Source organism: Microcebus murinus, chromosome 15 (genome assembly GCF_040939455.1).
Source record: "Microcebus murinus isolate Inina chromosome 15, M.murinus_Inina_mat1.0, whole genome shotgun sequence".
Taxonomy (NCBI): domain Eukaryota; kingdom Metazoa; phylum Chordata; class Mammalia; order Primates; family Cheirogaleidae; genus Microcebus; species Microcebus murinus.
The window spans coordinates 25,168,528-25,186,745 of NC_134118.1; the positions used below are offsets into that span (position 1 = coordinate 25,168,528).

At 39.7% G+C, this 18,218-nt stretch overlaps 1 pseudogene; it reads left to right on the top strand.

Moving 5' to 3' along the window:
• The first annotated feature begins 1,939 nt into the window (after window positions 1-1,939).
• On the top strand, window positions 1,940-6,444 carry LOC105858677 (Y-box-binding protein 1 pseudogene; annotated as a pseudogene).
• Window positions 6,445-18,218: the final 11,774 nt, after the last annotated feature.

The window sequence follows — 18,218 nt, forward strand, 5'->3', positions numbered from 1 at the left end:
ACCTGTGTCTGCTCTCCAACCTGGTTAACAGTAGGGCTGGTTTGATCTCTATCAATCCAAGCTGATTTTCCTACTTTCATGGCTAGATAGGATTTTACTCATTTATTACTAACCTCTTCAATCTCATTTCTTACCTGGAAATTTGTATCAAATTACTGATAATTTTCCCAAACAAAAGAAATCAGGATATTTATCTAATTCCCAGAATATATTCTCTATATTTGGAATGCCTTTCTGCAAGCCTTATTGCCCTCCACTTTCAACCAATCATTAGGGTATACTTTTTTTTTTTTTTTTTTTTGAGATAGCATTTGTTACTTATTTTTTTTTTAATTATTTTTTTTTATTTTGGCATATTATGGGGGTACAGATTTTAAGGTTTCAATAAATGCCCATTTCCCCCCCTCCCCCCAAAAGTCTGAGTCTCCATCATGACCATCCCCCAGATGGTGCACATCTCACTCACTATGTATGTATATACCCGCCCCCCTCCCACCTGCCCAATACCCTATTACTGTAGCACCTATGTGTCCACTTAGGTGCTACTCAGTTAATACCAGTTTGCTGGAGAATATATCTGGTGCTTGTTTTTCCATTCTTGGGATACTTCACTTAGTAGTATGGGTTCCAGCTCTAACCAGGAAAATATAAGGTGTGCTATATCACCATTGTTTCTTAGAGCTGAATAGTACTCCAGGGTATACTTTTGATATACCCTTGTCTTCAAGGCCTTAGGCAACATGAACTACATGAACGTTGGCTTGTTTGATACCAGGTAGCCTCTAGATTTGGGGAAAATTTGTTATTTTCTGTTTCCTTGCTTGACAAAGAGGGAGACTGAGGCCTGCAGGAAGGGGTTAAACATAACATGAAATAATCTGAAATGCCTACCACAGAGTGAAATATACTATAGATCTTAGTAGCCTGAGCAACAGCATTGACTAATGGATCTGGAATAAAAAATTAATTAAATATTTAGTCTGGAGATCTGGAATCTGCTAAAAATGACTGTCTTTAATACATCTGAACAGCCTGACATCTTTAAGCAATACTTTTCTGGTTATTTTTCATTTCTATGTGGGATTTCCCATTTTTCTGTCCCCCTCTTCATTTTCTCAAAATTCCAAAGCTCTGAATAGTTTTGAGATTAGCTTCGGTCCCACCTAATAAATCACTTTCTTTTCTTTTTGACTGAATAAGATGAAAAATATCAGAGGAGGAAAGGGTAAGGACTCTATCATATTGTTTTTGGAAACTATTTTAAAAGACACACTTTGCATTTAGACAGATTTACAATGCTCCTTTTGGCTCTAACACCCAATAGTTTAGGAAAGTAAATAAGTGTATACATTTCAGCCTCAATTTTCTCTACTAAAAAATGAGTACTTCTGTCTACTACATAAGACCATGGTAAAATTACCGTGAGCACCGCAGATTATACTAACTCACAGCCTAGCAAAAACCAAGTAGAAATTCTCAAAAGAATAACTGTAATGTATAGTCATAATTGTTGTTAAAAGTGCTCACTCAAACTGGCATATAATGGATGAAGCTGACTTGTACGTATGGTATATAACATTACATATCAGGATTGGTGGACTTGAAGGATGAATGCAGAAAGAAAACTTTCAAGTTAAAGACAAATTCACTTGGGGCATAAGCTAGATAATAGAAAAAACTATAGCTCATATTGGAAACAGAAATGCACCAAAAATGGGATGAAGAAATTTTATGAAATTGAGTAACACTAGCAGTCATAATTCAAGGGAAGATGGAGGCTGAAGAAAATGATTTGTCCTAGAAACCTTAAAGGCTTCTATATCTTTTTAATTTCTGGATGAAACAAAGGAGAGGACCTTCTGTAAAACCCACCCCAAAGCTCTCTTATGGAACCAGATCCTGAACTCAAGGACAAAGATGTTCAAGCACTTCTGGAGTCATGGCTGCTAGAACTCGTCCCCGTCATGATTCTGGCCCCAGGTACATACTTTTTAAAGGTCATAGGAGTCACAATCTCAGGCTTACAGACTCCTTCATAAATTCTCTTCTTAGACAAAAAGAAAATTCAGATTTATGTTTCTGAGGGAAATTTTAAACAGACTACAGGTGTAATTAAAAGAATTGTCAGGTTTACTCACCTTGATGCAGTCAAGCTCTGGGTTAGCCCTTCTGGCAAGTTGAAGATCACCAAGCAATACCTGCATCTTGTGAGTTTGCAGAGTTCTTTGCTAGTATAAACTGTCACCAAGACGTGAGGTATATAAATTGTTGTTCTATCAGGGAAAAGAAAACCCTCTGCAGAATCTCATTCCCTGAAGTACACCTTTCCCTCTCCCTCCACAATTACAACTTTTGTTTGGCTCAGAAGTTACCTCAGTCTTAATTAGGGTTTAATTACTTTAATAGAAAGATGTGCAGTGAGAAAGTTAACAACCACCAAGTCTTTGAATTTAGGGTTTTTCATTTTTCTTGTCCTCTTTTCACGTTACCAAGGTTCTAGATCTCTGAATCAGAATAGGGACCAGCTTCTCAAACACATAAGTCACTTCTCTTTCTGTCTTGAGGCCTGCCTTCTTATACACAGGGTCATAATAAATGATGACAAGTACTGGAGACTGAACTTTCTGAGCACATCCCAACCCTGGATCTGATGCAACAGCATGAGAGTCACCTTGCTCTACCTATGCACATTAATTGTTTGAAGTTTTTGCCAGAAGTGGTTGTTTTATTCCTTGTCTGTTAAACCAGAAATGAACTCAAAAAGCAAAAGATCCCCTCTCCCTTCTTTAATAGACCAATCCTGCCTTGTAAAGCATCAATGACATTTGTATGATTTTCTACATTCAAAAATGTTCCTTCTATATGTTATTCATTTTGTCTCTAGGAAGGGCCTTTTCCATCCCCGCTGCAAAGGGATATAAATAAATGGAAGCACAGAACGGAGAATAGAGGCAAGATTAGAAATATTGTTCAAGAATTGATAACAGCACAGAGTTGGGCTTGGAGAAAGGCTTTTGATCACTGGTCCTCCCTTCATTTTCTGTGTGATGGTACCTTTATTACTTAGAGGTGCATCTGGTACACAATAGATGCTAAAAACACTTGTGCAATAAAGGAGTGATTGCTTTTTGAGATACATGGTATTTTCATTCCCAACTTTGAATTGGGAAATCCAGGAACAAAAAGGTTAAATTTCCCAATGACACTTACAGGGGTAAGTACAAATTGAAAAATAAAAATCTCTAATTTCTCCGGGTGCAAAAAAGGGATTTCTCTGCCTTTCACAGAATTTTCTTTAGAAAATTTATCATTTTTAATGTTTTCTCTGCCCCTTTGAGCTGTATGTAAATCATTCCAAAAGCTAAATAATCTCTTGCCAGTTTTACAAGGCAGGAATGTTTTTCACAAGGTCCTGGAACTATCTTTTGAAATGTTATAATCAGGGAAGATAGTGCTCCTATATACGGTTTATGTGGGAGGGAAGGTGTCTAACGTCTCTGGGCACCTTGTTCCAAGCTCCACAATTATCTTCTGTCATTAAGACATGAGAAGTTCTATTTTTCTTTGATTAATGTCAATTAACACATATAATCACCCAAATCACCAGGTGAATTTTTGCACAAATCTATGTATGATTCTATGCCATTTCCTTATGAAGCTAGAGTTCAAAAGAGTAAATTACTTTCCTAAAGCTACATTGTGCTAAGGAGCCAAGCCAGAACTGGAAACCAGATACTTTCCTGACTGAAAAATCTGTGCTTCCTTCATCTCAGCTCAAAGTTCCTCCATCAGTTCTTCTCCACATCTGCTCATTCATTCATTCAACAAATTTTTCCACGTTTATGGGTTCTTTTATCCTTTCAACATATGTCAAGTCAGAAACTGTTAACTGCCTAATACTTGGCTTCAAAACTTCCGAGTTTTTCTGACTTCTGCTCCTCCCTAAAATGTCCATATCTCGTGGCTTTTTGCTGCACTATCCCTTGCATCTGTCTCTTTCCTTTTATTCATTTGTTTGACACATTGTGGAGGATTTCTGGATCAGGCCCTGTGCCGAGACCTGAGACACACATGCCTATTTGTCCTCCTGTCAGCAGAAGCTGAAGGGAAAAACGTGGTCCAGGATTTCTTTGTTTCAATAGCTTCCTAACTGGCCTCTCCTTCACTGGTCTTAAAATCTTCCATACTTCCTGAGATTCCTCAGTGAGGATAATTCCTAAACTTTCAGTTTGGGAATATTAAACTACTTTGCTCAAAGTTCTTCATAGGATCTTCAATCCTCTTAATATGGATTTCAAACCATTTCAAATCATCATTTCCCATTTTTAAGGCTTGTTTTTTAATTCAGTTCTAGCCTAAATCAGTGTTTCATACTTAAACAGACACTTTGCTTTTCCTCTGAGAGGAATCCCCACATCCACATCTGCTCGCCCCCCCATTACCCCTCTTCCTCAATGGGTCATATTTCATTGCTTCAGTCTGATTTGGTATGGCTATCTCAGGGCTGCTATATTTTTTGATTTATTCCATTTTTATGATTTTTCTATTTTGTTATACAATGTGGTCATGTGATTTCCTTTTTCAATCCCCATCTTTTGGAGGTTAACACCATCATTTCCTACTAACACAATGCTAGCAAACTGACCTATGAGCTTCAACAGAATTGAGCTGGGTTATCCTTAGTATCAGAGCTTAGAACAACTTTTTGTTCTTTTTCTTTTTTCTTTTTTTCTTTAAGTAGTTGTGGATATAAGAAAGACTGGGAGAGAGGCAAAAAAAAAAACAAAAAAACCAGAGTTCGATTGGTAGCGGGAGCGGAGAGCGGACCCCAGAGTGCCCTGTGCAGCCCCACCGCGGCCGCCGGCCTAGTAACCATCACACGTCGGGAGGAGCCGCAGCTGGCCCCAGTCACCATCACCGCAACTATGAGCAGCGAGGCTGAGACCCAGCAGCCGCCCGCCGCCCCCCCTCCTCCCCCCCCTCCCCCCTCCCCCCTCCTCCCCCCCTCCCCCCTCTCCCCCCTCCTCCCCCTCTCCCCCCTCCTCCCCCCTCCCCCCTCCTCCCCCCTCCTCCCCCCTCCCCCCGCCGCCCCCCTCCCTCCTCCCCCCCCACCGCCCCCGCCCTCAGCGCTGCCCACACCAAGCCCGGCACCACGGGCAGCGGGGCAGGGAGCGGTGGCCCAGGCGGCCTTACATCGGCGGCGGCTGCCAGCGGGGACAAGGTCATCGCAAGGAAGGTTTTGGGGACAGTAAAATGGTTCAATGTAAGAAACGGATATGGTTTCATCAACAGGAATGACACCAAGGAAGATGTATTTGTACACCAGACTGCCATAAAGAAGAATAACCCCAGGAAGGACCTTTGCAGTGTAGGAGATGGAGAGACTGAGTTTGATGTTGTTGAAGGAGAAAAGGGTGCGGAGGCAGCAAATGTTACAGGCCCTGGTGGAATTCCAGTTCAAGGCAGTAAATATGCAGCAGACCGTAACCATTATAGACGCTATCCACGTCGCAGAGGTCCTCCATGCAATTACCAGCAGAATTATCAGAACAGTGAGAGTGGGGAAAAGAATGAGGGACCAGAGGGTGCTCCTGAAGGCCAGGCCCAACAACGCCGGCCCTGCCGCAGGCGAAGGTTCCCACCTTACTACATGCGGAGACCCTATGGGCCTCGACCACAGTATTCCAACCCTCCTGTACAGGGAGAAGTGATGGAGGGTGCTGACAACCAGGGTGCAGGAGAACAAGGTAGACCACCAGTAAGACAGAACATGTATGTATGGGGTTACAGACCACGATTCCGCAGGGGCCCTCCTCGCCAAAGACAGCCCAGAGAGGACGGCAATGAAGAGGATAAAGAGAATCAAGGAGATGAGACCCAAGGTCAGTAGCTGTCTCAACGTCGGTACCGCCGCAACTTCAATTACCGTCGCAGACGCCCAGAAAACCCTAAACCACAAGATGGCAAAGAGACAAAAGCAGCCTATCCACCAGCTGAGAATTCGTCCGCTCCCGAGGCTGAGCAGGGCGGGGCTGAGTAAATGCCGGCTTACCATCTCTACCATCATCCGGTTTAGTCATCCAACAAGAAATGAATATGAAATTCCAGCAATAAGAAATGAAGAAAAGATTGTAACTGAAGACCTTAAGTGCTTGCTTTTTGCCCGTTGACCAGATAACTAGAGCTATCTGCATTATCTATGCAGCATGGGGTTTTTATTATTTTTACCTAAAGATGTCTTTTTTGGTAATAACAAACGTGTTTTTTAAAAATAGCCTGGTTTTTCTCTATGCCTTTAAAGGTTTTTAAATTGTTTCATATCTGGTCAAGTTGAGATTTTTAAGAACTTCATTTTTAATTTGTAATAAAAGTTCACAAACTTGATTTTTTGAAAAAAGTCAACAAACTGCAAGCACCTGTTAATAAAGGTCTTAAATAATTAAAAAAAAAACAGCCAATTAGAAGAGGGACAATATGTTTATTACTAGCAGTTTCTATAAGAGGCAGTTGTTCCCTCTGCCTACGTGTTGGTAGTCCATTGTATTAGTAGCTCTCTCTTGTTTCGGCCAGTAAGGAATTGTTTCTTTCTTGAAGGTCAATGTGATCGTTAACTAACTGCATATATAATTAATGCTATTAAATGTTTCCTGTATTACATATGTAAAATAAATTAATATTAAGAACAGTGTGTAGACTTGTAGCTTTCTTGTTCAACCTGTTTATCTGTTGAGGGAGAGGTCTTGGGTTCAAGTCCTCATGGGATTTTATTTTTCTTTTCTTTTTTCTTTTCTTTTCTTCCTTTCTTTTCTTCCCTTCCTTTCTTCACTTTATTTCCCTTCTTTTCTCTCCTCTCCTATCTCCCCTCTCCATTCCTCTCCTCTCCTCTTTTATCTTGTCTTTTCCTTCTTTTCCTTTCTTTTGCATTGTCTAGTGCTCTCTTTTTTTTTGTTTGTTTGTTTTTTTTTTATTTTTTTATTTATATATATATCAGTTGGCCAATTAATTTCTTTCTATTTATAGTAGAGACGGGGTCTCGCTCTTGCTCAGGCTGGTTTTGAACTCCTGACCTTGAGCAATCCGCCCGCCTCGGCCTCCCAAGAGCTAGGATTACAGGCGTGAGCCACAGCGCCCGGCCTGTCTAGTGCTCTCTGATGCTCAGTTACTTCCCAGAAAGATTGGGGCCACCTGTTCAAGTCTTCATTGACTGCATGACGTGTTTTCCACAGTTGACTTATCAGCATTCAGATAATCAACAGTGTCTGTAGTGGTCTATCTTTTATAAGATGAAAAACACTAGTCATACTTTAGGCCAATGGTTTTCAAATTGCGTTTATGGTTCCACTATTTAAACCAATGTTATTAAAATATTTAAAAATAAGTCTAATAAAGAAACAATATGACATTTAATTGAATTGAATTGAATAACTAGGAAATGAATAAAACCATCAATTTATATCATTTGCATTAATTATAGCATTAAGTCATGAAATTAAAAACTTGCTTTTCAATCATAAAATTTCTTTATTGTTTTGAATTCTAAAACAAACTATACATATATAATTTCTAAACAGTAAATTTCTTTTTTGTTTTAATTATGGTGTAAAGTCATGAAACATAAAACTTGTTTTTTAATTATAATATTTTTTATTGTTTTGAATTCACAAAGAAACAGCCTGTACATAATTTTAAACCCTTAATAAATTAAGGACTATCTGAACAGTGCATTTCTATTTGCATTAATTATCATATAAAGTTATGAAGTTAAAGTGTTTTGATGTTAGTTGTAACATAACATAAGCATAAACAATAACATGTATTTATTGTGTTATTTGAATCCTAACATTTCTCAAATTTGAATTCTAAAATTCTAAATGTTTAATTGTCAAAGATCTGTATTGTTATATTTGAATTCCAAATTATATTGAATATTTTATCTTGACTAAAAATAATAAGCAAGGGAAAATATTTGGAAGCATTTGTCAAACATCTGATTTAAAGAGAAAAAGAGATATAATTTATAGATTGAGACAATCCCCATATTCCTATAAACACAACAGGTGAAATATATCTCCAAGAAATAACTTGATGAGTATAAATCTGAATGTAACAATTGCTATTTGCTAATTAAAATTACTTTTCTTTATTTGACATTTGGAATAGGCTATCTGCATTCTTTTGAAGCAGAATTTTACAGTAAACAATGACAATCAGGTTGTAAATAACTTCTTCAGTGATGACCCAGGGTGTCAGAGGTGTTGAGGAAGAAAGAGGGTTTCTGTTTGGTCTTGTTTTTTTCAATAGCGACAGAAGAGAGTGACTGGAGGATCAAGAAGGTTAGGGTGGAGATGTGGAACTCACCATGAGTCCTGGAAAAAATAAAAATGCCTTTCAGTAGCCAGTGAGAAGAGTACAGAAGAATTTTAGCCAACGATGGAAAGGAGAACATCTCTTCCTTAGTCCAAAGAGGCAGGCTTTTGTCGGTTCTTGTAAAATTTAACCTGCTGGGCCTGGAAACACATTTCTCAGTCACCCTAGCAAGGATGAGTGACCAAGTAATAACTTCTGCCAATAAAAATATGCACAAATATTTGGTGGAAATTTCCAACAGGTTTACTTTCCTAACACAAATGTTTCTTCCTCCTGCCTGTTGCTGTCTTCTTTTCCTCCCTATTGATAAGGGAGATGGATCAATAACTGTACAAACATGAAGACAATGACATACCAGAGCATTAGTAAAAAGAAAGCCAGGAAGAAATTTGTCTTTCCAGCTTTCTGGGAGCCCCTGAACCAGATCGACTTCCTAGTAATAAATTTCTTGTTACGCAAAAAATGTAATTCCATTTTTCACAACCATGAGAATACTTCTTGTAGTCCACAAATGCTATAAAACTCCTTGGCCAGGAACCCCAGCTGTTGTATTCTTAAATGCTTTGCTGTGTTTGTGGTGAATTCAAGCTTCCCATGAAATGCTTTTAGCTAATAAATGAGTGCGACAGGCATGCTAATGTACACAAAGTTCCTGGCAGACCTACCACTCCTCTGGTGGCTGAATTTAGCTCCAGGACTTCTTTCTTAATTCAACTCAGACTGCAAGGTGGCCTAAGATGATTTCACCCAAATATCTTCCTTGTATTTTTCAATCAGGATCACATTTGCATTGTGGTCTGATGGTCCTCTCAGCCTTCATTTTCTCTCACAGGCATTTGACCTAATAACATTTAATTTTGTCTTGGTATTGGCTTCCTAGAGGATCTGGACTAGCACATTACCCTTCTAACACACAGCTAATTTATGCTGAGAAATATTTTTCCTGGGAAAATATATCACAAAATCATATACCTTTAGTTATTGGAGTTAATGTAGAAAATAGTTTTCTCAACTTCTCAGTGAATGTGCCAAAAGTTAACCAGGTAGAATCCCTGCCGATCAAGATGAAGGGGCTGAGACTGGCATAACTAAGCTCTAGAAATAACACAATATTTAAAATTGCAGAATCATTTGTCAAGGTGGAACCAATGTAGAAGGAGAAAATAAAATCTGCCCAATAAAAGAAAAGAAAACAGGTCATGAGAATTAAAGAACTTTGAGAAGCTCTGATCTCTGGGCTAGATTTTTTTACAAACCTCGAGCTCTGAAGGTAGAAGACACGATTATGATGGTTATACAGATGAAGAGCCATGTACCCACTGCTCCAGCCCATGAAACTCTGAAAGATGATATCCCGAAGAGCCATGAGACTTAGAAAAAGCCACCTAACTACTTGCTTAGATGGTGACATATAACAGTAACCAATATATGGTCCACTTTCAGACCTGTTCATGCTATTGACAGTTATGATATAATGCAGCAAGTTAGAGCTTATGAAAAAATTAAAGATCCAAAAGAAGAGGAGACAGGGAAGAACTTGCCATGCAGTCCATGGTTTGAGCTTTCTCCAGAAGGTGATCCTGGGACTGATGGTGCTGGCCTGGACCACGCTGAGGAGACAGGTGGTGCAGATGGAAAGGCCCCGAGCCACCCTCCCCAGATAAACTGTAGTTTTACAACCAAAATTACCCAGGATGTTCCTGAAATGAAGAGCTGATATTACATCAGAGATTGCTCTAGCACAAAGTATCATTGCATTAGCAAAAGCAAGGTGGATGAGAATAAGGTCTATGGGTTTTTTCTTAGGACCCATGACAAATATGTGCACATGCTTCACCAACAAAAAAAAATTCCCTCCAATGCCAGGTCCAGTAAGAGAAAGAAGGATTGTTCCCCTGATGAGGTTACTCCCAATCATCTTCTGACATCATAGACAAAACTGGGAAAACCCTTTTGAGAAGCATAAATACATAAAGATGACATATTTCAGATCTGTGGCTTTTCTCTGTTTTTACTGTAGTGGAAAGAACAGTTTCAGTTCTGAAATATTTAAATATACATGGTTCTATCCTAGCAGGTCTCTAATCTCATTCTTTGATGTCGTTCTTTTTTTTTTCTTGCTTCAATTGACAAAGAGATGACAACTACAGTTTAAACATAAATGTTAAGGTATCTATCTGCATGTCCAAGATTTCCTTCTGTATATCTTTCATGACTAAAATTTACACAGTGAGTTTCTTCTCAGACAATAATTAAGCAAAAGTCAACATTACTCAGTCAATTTCTAAGCCATGATCCTGACTATCATCTTAGATGATTCCTACCCTTTGACCACCCAGGTCCTCTTTACCAGCCTATACACACTTATCCCTCAAATAGGTATTGGCCTTATGAATAATCACAGCTTCTCCAAATAATTGCACTTGGGCAAAGGAGAGTAGTTTCACAGGGAAACCCATATGGCTTACCACACTCCTCCAACCCCATCAGTAAACCTTGGCCAACATCTAACACAGAGGTAGGGGAATAGGAAACTCCATCATCCTTGCCTCAAGGTGGGACTAACTCTGTGATAAAATTTGTGTTCCCAGTCTTCCATATGGGCTGGATCAGATGGAAGCTGATATTTTTTCTCCTGCCTATTCTGTTCTTACTGTCTGCCTCTCCTGAGAACACTTATAGTGAACACTTATAATTTTATGTTGCTTCAGAATCCATTTTAAATATAAGGTGAACTTTTGCATACCAGAAGCAGGGCTCAGTCACTCTTGACACAGTTTCCAGTTCTATACCCCAGTCCCACACAGTTCCACAATGTGGTTGATACAATCCAGATATCTGCCTTATACAACTACTCCCTGGTGACCACTTCATGATGGGACAGGTAAATGCAGCTTGTTTGACTGGTCCTATTGAACCTCACACTTCTCCTGGACTGTGCAGATATGCCACAGTGACCTCCTCTTAGTCACTGTGTGACATCCTGGAACTTGTGCCTGCTTGCTTTAAACCCACCAATTAAAACTCTCCAAGGGAAATCTGCTTAGATAATGCCCTGGATCCAATGAATGCATTGGCCTCAGGTCTTTTTCTCTCTCTCTGCCTACTGTCACTAACCTCTGTGTGTGTGCCCTCCAGGTATGACATTTAATCCCTCAGGGTCTGCAAATACTGCCAGTAGGCTCTTAAAGTCTCACATTGTGGTTTTGTCATTGAAGCTGTGGTTGTCATGATCCCTGACACCATGGCTGCCTTAAGTTACCCCTGCAGGTGGATGCCCTCTCACTGCTCTTATCTCAGAGCCTCTGGTAGCTGCTGGGGACAGTAGCTACCAGCTAACTTGATGGAGAAACCCAAAGGGTTTCATTCAAAACAACACTCCTCCAACAGCATATGAAAAAGAGTCCATGTCTCAGACTCTGGGTTTAGGGACGCTAACTAAAGGACATACAGCTTACTGATTCTATCTTTTGATCTTAGTGATTTTCTCAATCAGAAATGCCCCACCTTGTAGGTCAAACCACCCTAATATTTCACGTTGTGATTTGCAGAAGCACTTTATAAGTGGTATCATTATTTCTGTTTATTCTCTTTCTATATTCAAATCAGAAAGAGCTTTTGAAGCAGCAATCTATTCCTTTTACTTTGCTCCTTACAAACCATATATAGCTTCACATGTCAACCTTAAATATATTTGTCCCTTATACTTTGGTGTCCTCTCTTTCCTATCAAACTTAATTTTAATTACTTTCAACTACTCCCAAACACAAGAAAGACTGACATTTTATCTTGCCAACAGATTGTACATCATCTCCCTAAGCTGATCTCTTGCCCAACCACTGCCCTTGATATAGCTAACTTCTGCCCTTCTATTCCAAATCACCTTAGAATTCTGGTGTCTAATACACTTTTCCATGTGTTGAGTGTTTACTTCTTTTCTTCATTCATCAATAGTGGGAACACTTTCTATCTAGAGTCTCAGTTACCCAGCATACTGCCTGTTATTAAATGCCCCCCAAATCATTTATGAATAAATTATTAAATGAATATTAAGGTTGCATAACTGCACATTAATTACAGAGATGAAGTTACAAGCCAATTTGAAGTACTTGAATTGGTTTATGTTTTCTTAAGATGTCAAAATTGAATGGCCTAGAGATTTCAATCTACTTTGGATGACACCTTCACTAGGGATTTAGTGTCTTTTCTGATGTATACATGATTGAGCTTCAAGGCTTCCACTGATCCAGAAAATGACATGGACCATTATTTAAGAGGCATAATTTATGTTCAATTTGTACTTGCCACATCTCTGTATTGAACTGCCTGTCCTGAGAGGTTTTTTATTTGTTTGTTTGTTTGTTTTGAGATATATCTCTGTATTCTCTGAGACACCAAAGAAGAAAATTGCTTTAGTTTCCTGAAGAGCATCACACCTGGGCTGGAAAAGCTGCACACATTTACTGTGGGGCTGATGGGAAGAGAGGTTATATATATATATATATTTGAAAAACTCCTACAAGCTCTTATTTCTAGCATTTAAGGATCAATGAAATGCCATCTGTGTAAATTTTGTCAAGTCGGGATTTTCTGTAGAACACTCTGGGAAAAGGTACATGTATTCCAGACTCTTGAGCAGTATCATGAAATCTGAGCAGTATAAAAGTTCAGAGTTCATAGGAGCACACTTTGTAATCAGCCACCCTGTAGTTCAAATTCTGGCTTTCCCAATTCCCAATTCCTGTCTGTATGACATTGGGCATATTATTTGGTCTGCTTGAGGCCCAGTGTTCTGATCTCTAAAATATGAATGGTGCTTTGTGCTACAAGGATCCATTATGGGGATTAAATAAACTGATGTATGCACTGCTTATATCAGTGCCTAGCATGTATTAAAGAACCATTTTCTAAAAGCAATTGTCAGTGTTACGATGTGTCCCCATGCCTATATTCCTGTTTTATGTTGCTTTGTTTCAATTCTCTGTAATTATGTACTGTGTTATATTTTGGAGTTCAAGAAGGAAAAATTCAGAATAAATATTAATAACATGTTAATAAAGGAGCCAAAAGTACCCTATCCTGAAAAGACCAAAGGATATCAGAAATCAGGAACATTTCAAGTAAAACCTTCTGACTGCCAGAAGGGAACAATGCACAAATGCTGAGGGGAGACTGCAGAGAATAAGTGCTTCTACACACCGAGTTTGAAATGTCCTTGATTCCCGATGTCACCTACACCTTTGTCACCTGTATAAGAAGGAGCAGCCTAGGGCATAGTGCATCAAACACACTCTTTTGCAACGCCCCCAGCCCTACTGTGGACAAGAAAAAAGCAGGTATTTCTGGATGGCAGTTGGGAAATGATCAGTCATCTTTTCCCTGGGTCCTGCTAACTTGTGCTTCCACAAGTGACAGAGAAGTTCAGACCCTTATCTCTCACTACCTGCCCCTGACCAGACTTGAACTGTTTCCCTTCCACAGCCAAAGGCAGCCCCACCCCACAGTCATCAGGTACACCCACCTGGGTAGTCTGTGCAGCACGGCTCTGGGTGGCTGTTCTGGCAAAGCAGCACCAGCCAGGGCCTCTTTATACTTCCCCAATCCCCAGTGCTCATGGGCAGCTCTCGCTGTTGTCAAGATGTCAACATCATAAGTTTTGGCTTTGCCAAGGGAAAAGGGATCCCTTTGCACAATGTCAATCCCTGGGGTTCAACTCCGTTCTCTCCCACTGCTCCATAATTTGCTGAGCCCAGTAAAATCCTGATCCTAATTAGAGTAAATGTACAGTAATGAGTAGGAGACACCAACTCATATGCACTTCACCATCATTTTCTACAAAAAGTCCGGACTTGACTACATTCACACAGATGGCATTTCGTTGATCCCTAAATGCTAGAAGTAAAAGCTTCTTAAAATATATACGTATGTCCTCTCTTCCCAAGGGCCCCATAATGATGAACAGTTTGCTGCAGGGTTCAGGTTTCTTGGACTTTATTATGTTCTCATCATATCCTCCCCATTTACCATTAAAGCTCAGGAATCAATTTGGAAGAAACATTTCAGAATCAAAAGTGATCACTTTCTGAACATTTTAAAAGGACACTCTACAATGATAATGAAAGATCGTTGAGTGCTTTTGGTATATAGTGCCTAGAACATGGCAAAAGGGGGTTTCTGGGTGTTGCCATTGCCTATTTCTTGATTCGGGTGATCGCTGTATGCATATGGATCAGCTTATACAACTCACTGAGATATTCACTTATCATTTCTACATGTTTTCTGTGCATATTTCTTTTAAAGATTACTAACAAGCAATGTCACTGGCTCTGGAAGCTCATGTCCTGGAGTCACAGTCCAGATCTAGCTGAGTGGGATGTGTGTAGCCCTATCAGCATTGCACATTAGTTCTGGGTCCCAGATACTCTTTTCAGAAAGGGTTCCTTTAGCGTCTGTTAGACAATAAAAGGATTCAAGTAGAACAAGGCAGATGATTTTGACATCGATGACCCGGCAGTGTGGATTAGCTTAAACAATATTTCCCTGATTTAGGCACACCCTTCCCTTTGGAGTGTCCAGTCCAATTCATAATGCTCAGGAATGTGCTGCAGTGGAAGCAGCTGAGACCTAAAGTTCAGGTAAATATTTTTCTAGCCACAAGAGCAGCTGTGTTTCTGTCAGTTGAGTTAGGTAAGTGGTAGTGAAAGGAGGAGGGAAGAGAGGAGGACTCCTACATGCCCAGAGGAATTGAGCTGCTAGCAGAGCCTGTGAGGTTTTCTTGCACACTGCTGACTGTGGCAGCACCAAGTCTCCTCTGCTGCTCCAGCCTGTGTCTTCCTGAAGACTGAGACTCAACCCTGTCCTGGGGGCCACTGAGGGTGCAATTACCAAGTTCTTTGAGATTCTTCTAAATTCACGTGTCTGTGAGATTACAGGTATAATCAAAGTTTTCCTTATAAAAGTCCCACACACATGGATTGATCATTATATAAAGATCCCAGATATTTATGGGTTGGCCTGAATTTCAGGTATTTACAACCATAAAACAGAAAAGAAGAAACGGAGAAGAGTCCAGGTGAATAAGCAGGATTCATTGCCAAGGTATCAGGATATATAAATAAATGTATGAATTATCATCCACAACCTGAGGAACAAGTTATGTAATAATTTATTTTTTAAAAGTATGTCTCCACTGAATCTCAATTTTCTCAGTCTAGTGGTAGACTGTGGTAATTTTACATTGTGGTAATTTTCTGGGCTTCCTCTTCCGCCCAGGATAGTTCTAAACTTGGAGGATCTCATAAGGACAGGCGTGGGGTGGAGAGGCCTGTGACCGTTGCTGTTCCACATGCTGCTTGTCTTCTGTGCCTGGCTGCAGGAGGTCAGAGGCTCTGAGGCACACGTGCTGGGCTGTGCCAGTCCAGGGCCTAGTCCACGGTGAGGGCCACATGCCTCCAATCTCACATTGTCTAGGTCAGATGTTCAGGTGGGCTTGGCTGGTCTCTCAGCTCCAGGTCTCAGGGGGCTGAAATCAAGGTGTGGGCTGGCCAGGAGTATTACCTGGAGGCTCTGGGGGAGAATCTGCTTCCAAGTTCAGTCAGGACATTGGCAGAATTCAGTCCCTTGTGGTTGTACAACTTAAGTTCACTCTTTCTTCCTATCTGCCTGGAGTCTCTGTTATCTCCTTAAAGCTGCTTATATCTTCATCATCTTGGCCACTCCTTCTTCTAAGAAGGAACATGAAGAATCTCTCTGACTTTTCACTTTATCCATCTCTATTGCTTCTAACCAGAGAAAGTCCTGTTTTTAAGATTTGTTTGTTATTTTGTTTTCCTTAGCTACTTTCTTTTATTGTTTTGTAGAGACAGGATCTTGCTATATCTCCGGGGCTGGCCTCTAACTCCTGGCCTCAAGGAATCCTTCCACCTCAGCCACCCAAAGCGCTGGTTTTACAGGTGTGAGTCATTGCATCTGGGCCTTCTCAGTATTTATTTATTTACCTATTTATTTTTTATTTCAAGAAAATATGAGAGTACAAACATTTTGGTTGCATTTTATATCTTTGCCTCTCCCTAGCAAGGGTTAGAGGTATGCCCTTCCCCTCCACAATGCTCACCACATCCCTCAGATGTGAGTCTAGCCCCCCAACCCCCAAATCCCTGATGAAGACCACCACCATTTATGCACCAAAGTGTTAATCAGTCAATACCAATTTGGTGACAAGTATATGTGGAGCCCATTCTTCCAATCTTGTGTCATCTCACTTTGGATAATGGGCTTTAGCTCTTTACAGGATAATATAAGTGTTGATAGCTCACTGTCATTTCATAGAATTGAGTAATATTCCATTGTAAACATATACCAAATTTTAATAATCCACTCATGAATTGACAGGCACTTGGGTTGTTTCTACATTCTTGCAATAGTGAATTATGCTGCCATAAACATTCAAGTGCAGAAAATCCGGGATAATTCCCCTATTTTAACATCTATAATCTTAATTATATCTGCAGAATCCCTTTTGCTATGTAAGGTAACATATTCACATGTTTTCAGGATTAAGATGTGGACACATTTGGGGAGACCATTAGATAATAAACACAGAAATATTTTCCTAGTGCCCTACAATATTTCTGCCAAATTACATTTATTTCAGCAACGCTTGAGGACTCTGAACTCCCTACTCAGACTGTGTGTGAGTTATGGCCAGTGATGATGGAACAGAAATTTTTAACCCTCTCTATTTCAATTTGTATCACTTGAATGTTTAGTAAAGTTGGGCAGCTTTCTGATAAGAATGAGGCATATATATTCACATCTATGATTGCTCAGTATTGTATTTGTGCTCTTGTTATTTGATGTTCTGTATTTTCTCATTTATTGGAGGGAGTCCTTTAGAAATGTTTGATTTTGCTTTTTGTTCCTAAGTACAATATAAATGTCTTGGTAGTTTGTCACTTATATAGTAACCTTGCATGTTGCTTAAGGTATTATACACTTTTGAATGATATTCTTTTTTGTTTGTTTGGTTGGTTGGTTGGTTTACTTGTCATTCTTTGAATGACATTTTTGTCATTGTTTTTTTTGTTTGTTTGTTTTTGTTTTTTTTAAACAGAGTTTCACACTGTTGCCTGGGCTAGAGTTCCGTGGCATCGGCCTAGCTTACAGGAACCTCAAACTCCTGGGCTCAAGCAATCCTTCTGCCTCAACCTCTCAAGCAGCTGGGACTACAAGTATGCACTACCATGCATGGCTAATTTTTTCGATATATATTTTTAGTTGTATAGCTAATTTCTTTCTATTTTTAGTAGAGACAGGGCCTCATTCTTGCTCAGGCTGGCTTTGAACTCCTGAGCTCAAAAGATTCTCCTGCCTAGGCCTCCCAGAGTGCTATGATTACAGGCATTAGCCACCCTGCCTGGCCTTTTGTCACTGTTTTATGAAAAGATTTACCTATGTTTCTTTCTAGGGACAAACTAACCAAGCTTGACTGAGTGTGTGTTGTTCTCAATGAGACTCTCTTAGTCTCTAATTATTAGGTCTATATTTTGCCACAAACTAGTGTGACATTCTCTTTATACATTTGTTATTTTAGTATATCACAAAGTCCAGCAGGACAGAAGGTTTTATATCTTTGGTGTTGCGGTATGTAACAATGAGATGAGACCCTAATAGGCATTTGCCTCATAACCAATTCTTAAATATCTGATTTTTCCTCTGTTAATTATTCCATATTTAGTAATTTGGGTGGCAAATACACTATGCTTACCAGGGGATCACTTCCCTGATCCTGGCACCTTCGTCTGTCCTTCAGTGCTTACATATTTTGATACCCCACGTGAAATATGAACAGC